Below are 14,028 nucleotides of genomic sequence, written 5' to 3'. Positions count from 1 at the left end.
ACACCCAGCCAGACTCACTTTCAGGTTTGAAGGAAGTATACATAGCTTCAGAGATAAATAACAACTCAGAAACTTTACAGATTCAAAACCAGCCTTAAAAAAACCCTGAAAGATCTACTTTAAAACAAGACTAAGCAACAGACACATCAACCTTCTACACAGAGATGGCATTAAATCCCATGACAATTATCTCTCTCAATGTCAATTGACTAAATGCACCAGTTAAGAGACACAGAGTGGCTAAATGAATCAAAAAATGAATCCAACCTTCCTACAAGAAACACACCTGAATATTCAGAACAAACATAGACTCAAAATCAAAGGTTGGAGGAAAATCATGTAGACAAACAACAACCTTAAAAAAGCTGGAGTGGCTATACTAATATCAAATGACACAGACTTTAGACTCGGAAAAATTGTAAAGGACAAAGATGGACAATTTGTACTAATCAAGGGATATGTACAACAGGAAGAAATCACACTCCTAAACCTATACCAACCCAATGAAAAAACAGCAAAGTATTTAATACAATTGTTGACAAATCTTAAAAAAGATACCAATAACAACACAATAATCATGGGAGATCTCAACACTGCCCTGTCACCCCTTGATAGGTCAACCAGACTGAAACCCAACAAAAATATACTAGCTCTGAAAAGAGAAATGGTAGTGGACTAATTTATATATATATATATATATATATATATATATATATATATATATATATATATATATATATATATATATGACACACCATCCTCAGAAACCTGGATACACATTCTTCTCCAGTGCACATGGGTCATTGTCCAGGATAGATTACATGCTAGCCCATAAAACATATCTCTATAAAATCAAGAGGATAGAAATAGTGGAGACTACCTTCGCTGATCACAAGGCACTGAAATTAGATGTAAACTACAAAGAAACACAGAAGAAAAACTTTAACACATGGAAATTAAACAGCTTACTACTGAACAACCAGTGGATCAAAGATTAAATAAAAGAGGACATCAAAACATTTTTGGAAACAAATGACAATAAAGACACAAATTATCAGAATTTATGGGACATGGCAAAAGCAGTACTAAGAGGAAAAATCATAGCTTTGCAAGCACACATCAGGAAGGAAGAAGGGGCCTTCATAATAGCTTAATGACACAGTTTATAAAATTAAAAAATGATCAACAAACAAAACCAAAAATAGCTAGGCAGAAGGAATAACAAAGCTTAGAACATAAATCAATGAAGTGGAAATCCAGAAAACAATCCAAAAGATCAACAAAAGCAAAAGTTGGTTCTTCAAAATATTAAACAAGATTGATAAACCTCTGGCAATACTCACAGAGAAATTGAGAAAGAGAATCTTGATTACTATATTAGAAATAAAAAGGGGAAATCATTACAGATATTGCAGAGATTCAAAGGGTAATCAGAGACTACTTTGAGAAACTCTATGCTAATAAAAATGAGAACCTGACAGAAATGGACAAATTCTTGGACTCTTATAATTTTCCATGGTTAAATAAGAATGAGGTAGCATATCTAAACAGCCCCATCACTATTGAGAAAATTACAATGGTGATTAAAAATCTTCCCCAAAACAAAAGCCCAGGCCCACATGGGTTCACTAATGAATTCTTTCAAACCTTTCAAGAGGAACTTCTACCAATCCTTTTCAGGTTCTTTCATAAAATCAAAGAAACAGGAATACTTCCAAATAGTTTCTATGAAGCTAACATCACAGTGTTACCAAAACCAAACAGAGATGCTACCAAAAAAGAAAATTGCTGTCCAATATCCCTGATGAAAAGATCCTCAACAAAATTCTGGCAAATAGAATTCAATGAATCATCAAGGTCATTCACCACGACCAAGTGGGTTTCATCTCAGGAATGCAACGATGGTTTAACATCCATAAATGAATCAACATAATACACCATATCAACAAAAAGAAAAACAAAAATTATATTATCTTATCAATAGATGCAGAAAAAGCTTTCTATAAGGTTTAACACCCATTCTTGATAAAAAAAAATCCTTATCAAGATGGGACTGAAAGGAAGTTTTCTCAATATAGTCAAGGCCATCTAACACAAGCCAATGGCAAATACTATCCTCAATGAAGAAAAACTAAAAGCCTTCCCTCTAAATTCTGGTACAAGACAAGGCTGTCTTCTCTCACCACTCCTATTCAACATAGTACAATAGCACTTGCTATAGCGATTAGGCAAGAAAAAGATATAAAGGAAATCCAGATAGGAAAGGAAGAAGCTTGGGCAGAAAGGAAGTGTAACCTTACTTAAAAATAAAAGAACTTACATTGTGACTGAAATTTTATGATTTTCAATAATGCCTCAAATTTGATCTGATTCAATATGTCAAAAGTTAAGACGGATATTTACCAGATTACACTTAATAAAATTGCCATAATTCTGGTATCTCTCTATTTGAATTCTCTAAGTCCATGAGGCTTCTGAAAAAACTATATCCAATGACAACATCTATGTCACAATTAAATGGCCACTTTATTAATGGATACTAAATACCTGGTGACCTTCAGACATAGAAATGTGTACCTCAAGTTGCTTTGAAGGATTAGTGTAAAGATTTCAGTCTCTCAGAGAACTTACTCATCAACAAATTAACTTCTTGAATCTCAATACTGCACTGGCTGGCCACAGAGGAAAGAAGCTACTTCCATTTGACAATGTTATATATCATATTTAGTATTCATATTGTTATTTTATTACCCTTGTCATTTATCAAGAATCAATGCAAAATTATTTCAGGGGTGGTATATAGTTGTAGTACCAGCACTGGTAGCCAGGTAGGGGTTACAGGACAGAACTAACAGGAATCTTGCAGATTTTGGCTAGTTTTTTCTCACCCTACATGTCACTAAATCAAAGAAAGCCTTAAAGTCTAATGATTTTCTTCTTCATTAACAAGAGACCAAAATAAAACCCACTTTATAGTCTAAACTACTACCTCAAATCAGGAAACTGAAAAACCCACTAGACTAGAGGATCTCTCTGTTGAGAAAATGCTTTGCTCAAATCCTAGTCCAGTTCTTCTACTCTAGTGCTTTCTCTTAGAGAAATAATGGGCTACAACATGATTTATTCTCAAAAACTAGAATTCATCACCTATGGGAGTTTTCACATAGAAAATATTTAAAAGAAATGTAATAAGCATAATCTCTCATCACTAGTGATTTTATTACATTTTTCTATATCTGTGAACTTTAAATTTATTTCTATTGCATAAGTATGGATGTACATTAATTAAGCTGTTCTTTGACCAACCTCTTTCTGCTGTAATACTACTTTTCCATTTTGAAATTGCTCACAGTAGGAGTATTTACATCATGAAAATATGTAAATAATTGGCAATATTGCAAGTCAGGGTGTTTCCTACTCTCATTCCCTTGGAAAACCAGGTTTTAAATGCTGTTCAAATTGACGAATAGAGGAGGGAGAAAAAAGAGTCAATCTGCAGTTTTGGGGATAGAGTCAGGGGCACTAGACCTATCTATGGTTTAGAGGCAAAGTAGTCATATATGTCTAAATCATACATGTCTAAATAAGCCAACACTACTGTAAGCATGAAACTCAGACTACAATAATAAAACTTAAATATGTGCCTATATTTGAGACAGATTGTGGTGGCATGTTAGAAAAAAGACCTTGGTCACTGGTGGAGGGATATGGACACTGGATGGAGTAGGAAAATTGTACACTTAAAACTACTGTTTAAAATGAACAACTTTGTAAATAGCAGTGCCTTAATATAATTAAAATAAATAAATAAATACTGTTTAGCATACCACTAATTTCTAAATATCTTTCAGTTTGGGGGTCATTTGTTGATCTCAATTTATAGTAGCAAAGTACCCATGTGACTCCAGAGAGATAGTATAGAAGCTGAAGTGCTTGTCTTGCACACAGCCAATTTTATTCTCCACAGCTGTACTTCTAGTCTCTCATTTTCCTTGGGTCTTTACTGTCTGCCAGTCCTAAAGACAATCTCATGCATATCATATTTAATGTTAAGCAAAGTCCAGCTATGGATGGAGCGTGGAAAGAATAAGCACCAGGACCTCCAGAAAGATTCATTAGTTGGTTTCCATAAGTATTTTATAGATAGCAGTTCTTTGACACCCAGAGGTAGTTGTTGCTTAATAACTTTATGTCAAAGTTTTATAATGAACCATTCACCAGGGATTTACTAAACCACTAATGCCAGTTGGAATGGATTAAAGTCATGACTCCTTCCCCTTCCCCCAAACCACTACCTATTTTTTATTTTAGTAAACATAACCAGCCTAGAATAACCCCCAATTCCCCAATCATAGAGATAGATCATGGGGGAGGTGGACAACAAATTCAGAATTCAGGTCTCTTGTATTCAAATAAACCCTGGTTTTCCTGCAGCAATCCTCATCTCCCCAGAAGCTGGCTTTTGAGTAGTTAGTATTCACACTATAGTTCAATACCACAGACATCATGAGTACTTGAAACCTTTCACCTGATGTGCTAGAAAGGCAATGACCATAGGAACAGCCAACTGCTGCTCTCAGAGGCCAGAGAATAAACACTCTCATTTTTATCTTGCATTTTAGGTTAATTCAATCATATTCTTGAATCCCCTAATGTGCCCAACACTTTGTCTACTATGACACATCTATAATTATTTTCTTCTTTACATTTATCTTGTCCTACACTCACTTCTTGCGATTTCCTAGTTTAATTCCCAGAAGAACCATTTGTCCTCAAATCCTTAATAATCTCAGACTGTGTTCTGGGGACACCCAGCCAAGTGAGTAAATCTACCCAAAGACAGTACCTCCAACTGAAGTAGAAAATGTCTTTCTACTTCTACCTGACAAGCTCATTCCTGACAGTGGATTATCTAGCTTAGTTAGACTTGATGGAACAATGGGATGACAAGAACGTTTGTGACACTGTGACTCATCAAAATGTCTCAGGATATGTTTCTTTCAGGTTCTATTTTATGATTCTTTTTATTATTTGCAATTCACATGCTGCTGACATTTTGTATTATAAATCTGCACAAATTATTTGTGATGCATTTCGAATACAGATAAATTTAACATTATTAGCATTGACAGAAATGACGATAGACTCATTTAAATAATCAGAGTTATCCCAAAGCAGAATAGGTAATTGTAGAATTGTCTCAACTCCAACTCAACCAGAATTATCATTACCCAAATTGAAATCTATTCTGTCTTTTGGTGAAAGAACTTTTAAGGAGAATTAGTAATATAGGTAACTAAAACCAAGAGACCAAACAGATTATGAGGCAGCTTGGACATTAAGGGCTACAGGAAGAAGGCAACCCCTCTAGGAAAAAGGATTCAGCTTAGAATTTGTAGCTCAGGAGGCAGGGAGAGGAGGGATGAAGAAAGAAAGGGAGGAGTGGGAGAAAAGGAGGAAGGTGAAGGAGCAAGGAAAGGAGGGATATAGGAGAGAAAGAAAAAAGGGGCACTTTATTTTTCTTTTCTTTCTACCAGAACATTTATTGGCAAAAGTCTACCTTATTGTCAGTTCTTGGAAACACAGTGTGAATTTGGACAAAAATAGAACATGAATATGAGTACAATTGACAGCGAAGTAACAAGTCCCCTTTCTTCATTATGCATAGACACAATCAATCATAATCACCTATCTTTTTTTGTCCCATTTCCTTAGCTATTTAGTTTTATGTGCCCTATGAAGGGTTTGTCTGTTTTTCAATTCTCCAGTTATTTAGGAAGCCTACACAGGTGGCCACCAATCTGGGAGCTGCATCCCATGTTCTACATGGAAGGATCCTTGATAAAAAATAAACAGCAGACCCCATTTTTGCTGGTTTAAGCAATAAAGGCATTTATTAGAGAATATAGGCAATCCCAACATCTAAATACAGAACAGGGCACCAAGTTTGGGGTATTGCTGTGAAGAGAACCCCCAAGAGACAGAACAGAGCTGATCCCCTGGAAATAACTCTGTTCTAGGTCTTCCCAATGTTAAGCTTTAAATTCTACTTCTGGAACATACTTGCCTCCACTCTTCTAAGCATTATTCAAAGAGCCCAATTTCCCCTCATATTGTCTTGTGTGTGGGAAAACCTAGTAGGAGAATTAATATGATCTATGAAGTCTGAGCAGAAGATGCTTCCCAGCTGCTGGAAATAGGAGGCTAGAAAATTGGAATGGTAAACTTTTCCTCAGGAATTAGGGATTTGTAATGAATTTTCCCCCAGTGAGAGTGGTCAGCTGTGCCTAAATGGATGTTTTCCACATATGTCATGTTGCTAATTCAGTTAAAAAATAAATAAAATGTTTGAATTTGGGTGCTAGCACTTGCAGGCAGTGTCAAGAAAGAAGCAAAGAGGAACCTTGGGTCCGGAGAGGAGTTTTGGGTAACTTCAATCTTCCTGCAATGAATACTACTTCCCTGTATTACCACCCTAACCAGATATTAGAAATTTTACTGAAATTTCACAGACCAGTCTATGTTACTAATGAAGCTTTCATATTTGTATATCAGAAAAAAGCATGCATCTCAGCACATTTTGTGATAGAATTTGGTGAGAATGTTTATTTCTTTTCCTCCATCCCTCCCTCCTTCCCTTCCTCCCCTCCTTTCTTTTCATCCATCCATTCATATATCTATCCATTCATCCATTCTTCCTTCCTTCTTTCCTTCCTCTCTCCTTCCCTTAATTTCTTTAAGCCCTGAACATATCTTAAGACCTGTGAAGCACATATCTTATTTGAGACACTAAACCCGTGGTATTTAACTACATATGGTTATTTTTGCACAGTGAACATTTATTTGGAAATGTCTAAAGATTATTTATATATATATATGTTATATTGAGAAATGCTATTGGAATATAGTGGGCAGAGTTCACATATGCTGATAAATATCCAACAAACAATTACTAGGCCCACATTAAGGAACTAACCAAGTCCAAATATCAATAGTGCCAAGGCTGAGAAGCCCTGCACAAAGTAGAGCAGAGGGCAAGAGATTCGCTTACATGTCCTAAGACTAGTGATAAGGGGAAAGCAATGTAACCAGGAACATAAAGAGAAGGGACTAAGGCAGAACTACTCTGGAAATATCTCACCAGGAAGGTTAGATATGTGCTTTTCAATAGAAATTTAAAAATCATTTATAACTCAACCACCCCTTCTTCCTCTATATTTATTTGCATTAAGAGGCACTTGAACTCTTAGCATAATTCTAGTTCCCCGGATGACCCACTGCTAAGACTCATATATTTCTAATCTCTCTGAGTCAGAGAGTTCTCAAAATAAAGTTTTCTGCGGTGCCTCATTGTTGAGTTTGTGAGAACTGGTCAGAACCACTTCTCTGGATAGCACTCAGAGGGCAGCGGAATTGTTATTGTCTGCTTACAGGGACTTTTAATTTGGTCATAAACAACAAACTGGTCACCATCTGTAAATTTGGTGTCTTAATCTTGACTCTTGGAAAGCTTACCCTGCATTCTAATTAACATCTAGTCATGAGGAAGTTGGAGTGATAGTACAGCGTGAAATCCCTTGCCTTGCATGTGCCCAGCCTGGGTTTTATTCCCAGTATTACATATAATCTCCTGAGGCCACCAGAATTGATTCTTGAGTGCGGAGTCAGGAATTACCCCTATGCACTGCTGGCTGTGGCCTCAAAACAAAAATTTAATAAATCTCTTCGGAGATTCCTAACCACCAAAAATTCCAGGTGTGCTGTGGCTGACATCTCCAGGGATATTTTGGATCTAGAGATAACTGCCATGTCTGTCCATCAGGCCAGGACATAGGTTTATCTAATTATAGAAATAGAGGCAAAACTAGCATCAAAATCTCAAGGATACACTGGTCTTAAAACTGACCACAATGGGGCCACTTGGAAGAGGAGCAAGGTAAGTCCCCACCCTGATGAGGACCTGGCAGCTGCACACACAGATCTACCCTACAATGTCTCCACACCAAGGATTTAGCATCTCTGCTTTTCCACTAATCTCTGCAGAGACACCAAACTGCCAATAAATCCAGGTGTGCAGGTTTCGTAACCAGCATCCAGGGAATTCGGAGACAGTGCAGGCCACTTCCCCCTGTGCCTCTCTACTTACAGGATTACAAGAAGTCAATCCCACAAACCACAAATGGCACCATATAAGCTCAAAGGCCCAACTCCACTGACCCTCAACAGTTTGGACTGCACAACGACTCCATAATTTTAATACTGACTTCCCAAGAAAAATACACTAAATTAGATGTGAAGTTATCATAGAAAAACAAAATCAACAACAGAATGCTCAACTAGCAATAAACAGCTTAGTAAAACTTCAGACAATGACATAATAATCCCACTGAGACATATGACAATTTCAATTTTTTTCTTTTAAGGAAGGTTATTGATAACCCTGTTATCATTTAGTTGTACCAAGCAATATTAAATAAATTATTCATTTCTGCCAATGCACAGGCTTCAGGGAGGTTGGGAAACTGAGGACAATGTTGAGGGAATATTACAATGCTGATGGGATTTGTATTGGAATTTTGAATGCTAAAATTACTATTATGAGCAACCCTTTAAAGTATTATGTTTAAAATTTTAAAAAGTAATAAAAAATTTATTCATGACCCAAGTATCTGATCACAATATTAAACACAATCCTGGTTGACTCAATAGGTGTTTATTTAATTTATGAATTACATAGATGAAAAGTGATTTACCCAAGTTTACACAGAAAAATATAGCAAAATAGTCATTTCTTTCTATGTCCTCTAGATGCATTTATTTGGAAGATGGTATTATTCTTGTGGCTGATTGGTTTCTTCTCAGGATTGTAAGAATCTGTGTAAGTGCCCAGTTTCCCTATTAGACTACCTACCACCAAAGGATAGATATGAACTATTATCCTCCATTAATATTTAGTGTGTTTAGATAATGACCTTGTGTAGAGTGAGAGGTCAATAATAATATGTTTTCTCTTAAATGCTATACTTTCTGAGTCTTTTATTTGTTATGGGATTTTTAGTATTTTTCTTTATTGCTTTGTTGTTTTGGGTTTGTAGCTTTGCTCTTGTAATGCAAATGCTCTAACTTGAGATTTCCAAATTGCTATCAGTTAAAAATCAAAATATAAAAATTGTGTATGCAATTGAGTATGCACATCACATACTCATAATTTATTTTTATTATTTGTAGTTGTTATGCTCTTCAAGGATGCCACAAACATTGACTTGGTTAATATTCATTGGTTTATACTAAAGGACATGCAGGGCTAGATATCCAGGGCTAGATCCCCATTCAGCAGCTTCATAACATAACATAGACCCAGTCTATAGTACTTATAATATAGAAATATCTAGGCACAGATTAGACAATTTGTGTCCTTACAGTATGGTCTAAATAGGGTCTACTCACAATATTTTTAATTTTGAGAAAGCAAACCATTTTGTTAGCAAACCACCATTTTGTTGCATGTGTGTTATTGAGACTAATTTATCCATTTTATTAAAATGTTTTGTTGTCTTCTAAAAATAAAATATTATTAATGCTGCTTTATCTTCAATGACAGGATTCTTTCTGCCTAAGGAGATACTTTATGTAAGATAACTTTCATGCAAACAACCCTTCTAGCAATCACACAGAAACATTGACCTGTTTCTTTTTTGTTTTGTTTTGCTTTGGGGTCACACACAGAAATCACTCCTGATTGTGCTTGGTGAACCATATAATATATAATTAATTAAACCAGAGTCAGATATATGCAAGCATGCTCTTTGCCTGCTGTACTATAACGTATAATTCTGGACCCCGTTTTTGTCTTTTCTGGGGTTATTATTATTATTATTATTGTTATTATTATTATTATATTTTTCTTTTGGGGGCCACAACTTGTGGTTCTCAGAACTTATTCTTGGCTTTGTGCTTCAGGGATCATTTTGAGTGAGGCTCTGGGGATCATCTGTGGTGCTTGTGTAAAATCCAGATACCTGCTATACTGTCATTCCAGAAATGGAATAAAAGCCACTGGAGTAAGATGGAAAAAGAAAACATATATGATAACTAAACATCTATAGTTAGTTTAAACTCCTAGAAAAATTTTCATATAGGTATCAGGGCAAATTCAGTTTCTTCATTCTCATTGTTTCACCTAGCTGTTGTTACATTGATAAAAAAAAATAGCGTAGTATGGAGATGACATAATATATACCTGATCTGAAGAAGCTCTGAAAGTCTCTATCATGTTGTTATCATGTCTATGTTTGGCTAGAGTCGAGCTGGTCTAGGTTACATCCTTGTATGAAGTTTGATGAGATTTGGTTGGTTCAGGTTATGCTCATGTCTGGAGTTGGATGAACTTTGGCTGGTCAAATCTGGATCCTATATTTAGGTTGACCTTGGTATTCATCTTCTTTTATATTAACTGGATGGTTAAGGCTACATGATTTGGATGTGTTTTTAACATACCTTTCAGAGTTCTTAGACTAATGGGTCATTCTGACTTATTCTTCTCAGTGATAGCAGAGGTCTCCTAAGAAAGAGTGTTACTCTAACTTACTCTTTGAATGAAATCAAGTCACAGTCAAATAGCAGATAAATAACATGCTTGTTTAATGGAAGAGGTTGCAATGGCTTATATCCAAGAGAAAGATAGGAGAGAAAGAAGAAACCAATAATATAATTCACTACAGTTATTTGCTGATCATAGTTCAGCTTGTAGAAATCCACTCTGAAAAGGAGAATCCATCATTAAAAGATGGCTTCTACTTCCACTTTCTGGTTGCTCTTTAGATGATCTTTGTGGTATTACCATGCTATTCTCTTCTCTAAGTCTTCATTTTCTAAAATTGGGAGCAGAATAAGTCATTTCTCTACAAAAGAGCCCAGAAAAACTGGCATTAGTGCTTGCATGATGTATTCTTACTATGAGCTAGTGGAAGTCTTTTTCATCTTCCAAGTTGCACTCTGTAAATTGAGAAGTTACCAAGAAGTCAATATTAATGACTATATATTATATCTGATGTTATCTTGAATTTGTGTGTTTTTTTTTCCAAAATGATCCCGAGAAACCATTTGCATCAAGCTCACTTTCTTCATTTCTTTTCTAGGAGTGTCTTCTGATAATAGGATTGGACAAGCTGCATGTTTCCCTTAATGCCTTGCTGGAGCGAGATTGATTTTTCTCAAAGTGAATTATGATGCATCTCTTCCATTAAACAAATGAAACTGCTTAGGTCAGGACAGATACAAAAAGAAGCAGTAGTATGGTGATAAATGTTTAACAATCAGCTCTGTGGAAGAAAAAGCACTGTTTTGCCAATATTTGTCAATTTCTAAAGTATAAAAACTCCCATTAATTTCAAGTTGCCAACATGGTGTTTTCTCTGAGCATAGACTTGGAAGAGATATGCCCAAATGAGCTTACCTGTACTATGCTGTGAATAGGAAAAAGCAGGTTTGTTTTCTGACTGTTTCTGTAGAGAGGGGTGAGGAGCTTGTATTTATGTGGGTGCTTGAAGAAGTGAACACCACTAGGTCATTCAGATATATATAGAATGCTCACAGGAAAGACCTTTTCTGGGACAGAACTAATTTTTTTCCTGGCTCAGGCACTTTTTTTCCGGTACATTAACAATCACCCTTCAGCACAATTATATGAAGGCACAGATGGTTAAATGCTGTGTTTAATTCCACACTAAATAATAAGAGACTGAAGTTGGAGCAAAGAGTCCTAATTTGGAATCATGACATTCTCCTGACACTCGCTCAAAATCTGGAACTGATCACTCCTTCTTGCCTAGGCAGGTATTGTATCCTCTTCCAAGTTGCCCTTTCTTACTCTACATTACAGTGGCAGCCATAAAAGGGGTCCACCCCTTTAAGAAAGATCAGCTCCAACTGTTATTACTTGGCAGGAGTTATAATCACCACCATCCCCGCCCACAATGAAGCTCTGAATGGTGTTAGAGTCAGTTTGAGCAGCAGAGACTGGTGAACTGTTTTCTACTCCTGTCTATGGAGTAGACATTCCTGATTTTGACAGACCTTCAGCTGTATTTTTTTTGAGTGCTTATCCTTTACTTTGTATGCCTGTTCCTTTTACCTGGCCCTCAATCTGACCTTACCCTGGTACCAAACCCATATCTCTCTCTCTTTCTCTCTCCCTTTCCCTGCCAAGGGGCTTGTCATAAAGCCCATAGATTCTTTATATAAAAAGAAAAGGCTTGAATTACCTTGTCATTCTTGTTTCCTTGGTCTCTGACAAACCTAAAATCCATGTAGATTCTGATAGTTGGCACCTAGCACAGTTGCTACCTCGAACACTTGGCACATTGGATAGTTTATTGAACAGGTATGTTTATCTGGATTTTATACTTAACCCAGTGGGTTCAGGTAATAATGACAGCCCACAATAACTCGCATCTCCAAGGCCTGAGAATATTTATAATACCATGGACGATGAGCACATGAGTATTGATTCAGAGTCTGAATCCGAAAATACCTTTCCTTTAAGATCTAAGTGAGAGTCTGCCAGAGCTAGATCCCATAAACTGCCCACATATCAGGAACTGAAAATAAATTCCCTTAGTAGTTTCAAGAAAGCCTGTGCAGCATAGGGGCCTACATTTCCACACTGCACTGAATACTTGTTAAGTTGGAGCAAGAACACCCTTTGACTCCCACAGGACTTCCAGATCATGATCAAAGTTTGCCTGAGTCCATCGCATTACCTCCAATGGTGGATGTTGTTCAGCAATAAGGCAACAGCTAAGCTGTACAATGTGGGAAAGTCAAGCAGGAAGCTATTTAGAACAAAAAGTACCCTGAATGTTTGTTGTTGTTGTTCTTGTTTTTTAATTTTTGGGCCACACTTGGTGATGATCGGGGTTACTCCTGGCTATGCACTCATAAATTGCTCCTGGCATTAGGTGGCCCATATGGGAACCAGGAGGTCGAAATAATCCTGGGTCAGCCGTGCACAAGGCAAACACCCTATCAATGTGCTATCTCTCTGGCCCCCTGAATATGTTTTTTTGAAGAGTATGAAAAAACAAGAAAGCAGGCTAACATACCCTGCACAATCCTGAATTACATAGAGAAATAGCTCTAGGTGCATGGGAAAAAGTAGATAGCAGTTTTACAAAGATATTTTAGAGAGTAGCAGAATCATTTCCCCAATGTATTAACAAGCTTTTAGAGGTGGTAAAAGTCAGGTTAAGGGAAAGGAGGTCCAGGATCATTTAATCAAACAATTAGCACTTGAACACGTGGATGAGGATTGGCAGTCTATATTGAGGCTAATAAGAGAAATGAAAGATGTCATGGAATTCTTCATGGCATGCCAGAACATTGGTTCTATTTTCCACCAGGCATGAGTAAATGCCCTTGAGGATTATCCGGTCCAAAGACAGGATAGGAGACCAGGATACCAACTAAGAGAATTTAGAGTTCAGGCCCAGTGAATTCTCAAGATCACCACCTGGACCTTGCCTTAAATGTTGTAGAGGCAATTACTGTTACTGATCTGTCTAGAATGAAAACAGAGGACAGCCCCAGACCTCTCAAACCTGAACTAGATATTTCAACTGTGGTAATTTTGGACACTATAGGAGGGAATTCAGGGCCTCCCTCCTCCCACTCTGGAGACCACCACCAGGACCATGCCACAATCAATGGAGGGAATCATTGAGCAAGAGATTGCTAATGTTCAACAAATACTGAGAAACTGGACAGTGGTCTTACCTGCAGCTCTGTAAAATCTAGGGCATGAAGTCATACAGACCTACAACCCATAAGTTCATTACAACCTGCCACCACTGAAAGTGTTGCTTTAGACATATCTTGCCTGAATGATATAACCATGACTCATGCAATGCACATACAAATTACATTGAGGCATTAAGAACTTATACAGCCAGGCACACTAGATCTGCTGTTAAGTAGAAGCAGCTTAAAAATAAAAGGAGTTATTACTCACATAGGCATTATAGACCCAGA

The 14,028-nt window shown here is 36.7% G+C and overlaps 1 protein-coding gene and 1 pseudogene across 1 annotated transcript in view; both read right to left on the bottom strand.

Annotated features, from left to right (window-relative positions):
• SNX5 (sorting nexin 5) overlaps positions 1-14,028 on the bottom strand; it is a 1,173,556-nt gene that overhangs the window by 985,454 nt on the left and 174,074 nt on the right. The window lies entirely within an intron of this gene.
• The window catches only part of LOC126011801 (tubulin alpha-1C chain-like), a 128,455-nt pseudogene that overhangs the window by 95,931 nt on the left and 18,496 nt on the right, over positions 1-14,028 (bottom strand).

Source organism: Suncus etruscus, chromosome 6 (assembly GCF_024139225.1).
Source record: "Suncus etruscus isolate mSunEtr1 chromosome 6, mSunEtr1.pri.cur, whole genome shotgun sequence".
Taxonomy (NCBI): domain Eukaryota; kingdom Metazoa; phylum Chordata; class Mammalia; order Eulipotyphla; family Soricidae; genus Suncus; species Suncus etruscus.
Note: the sequence above shows the minus strand (reverse complement) of the source record. Positions and strands in the feature narration are given on the sequence as shown.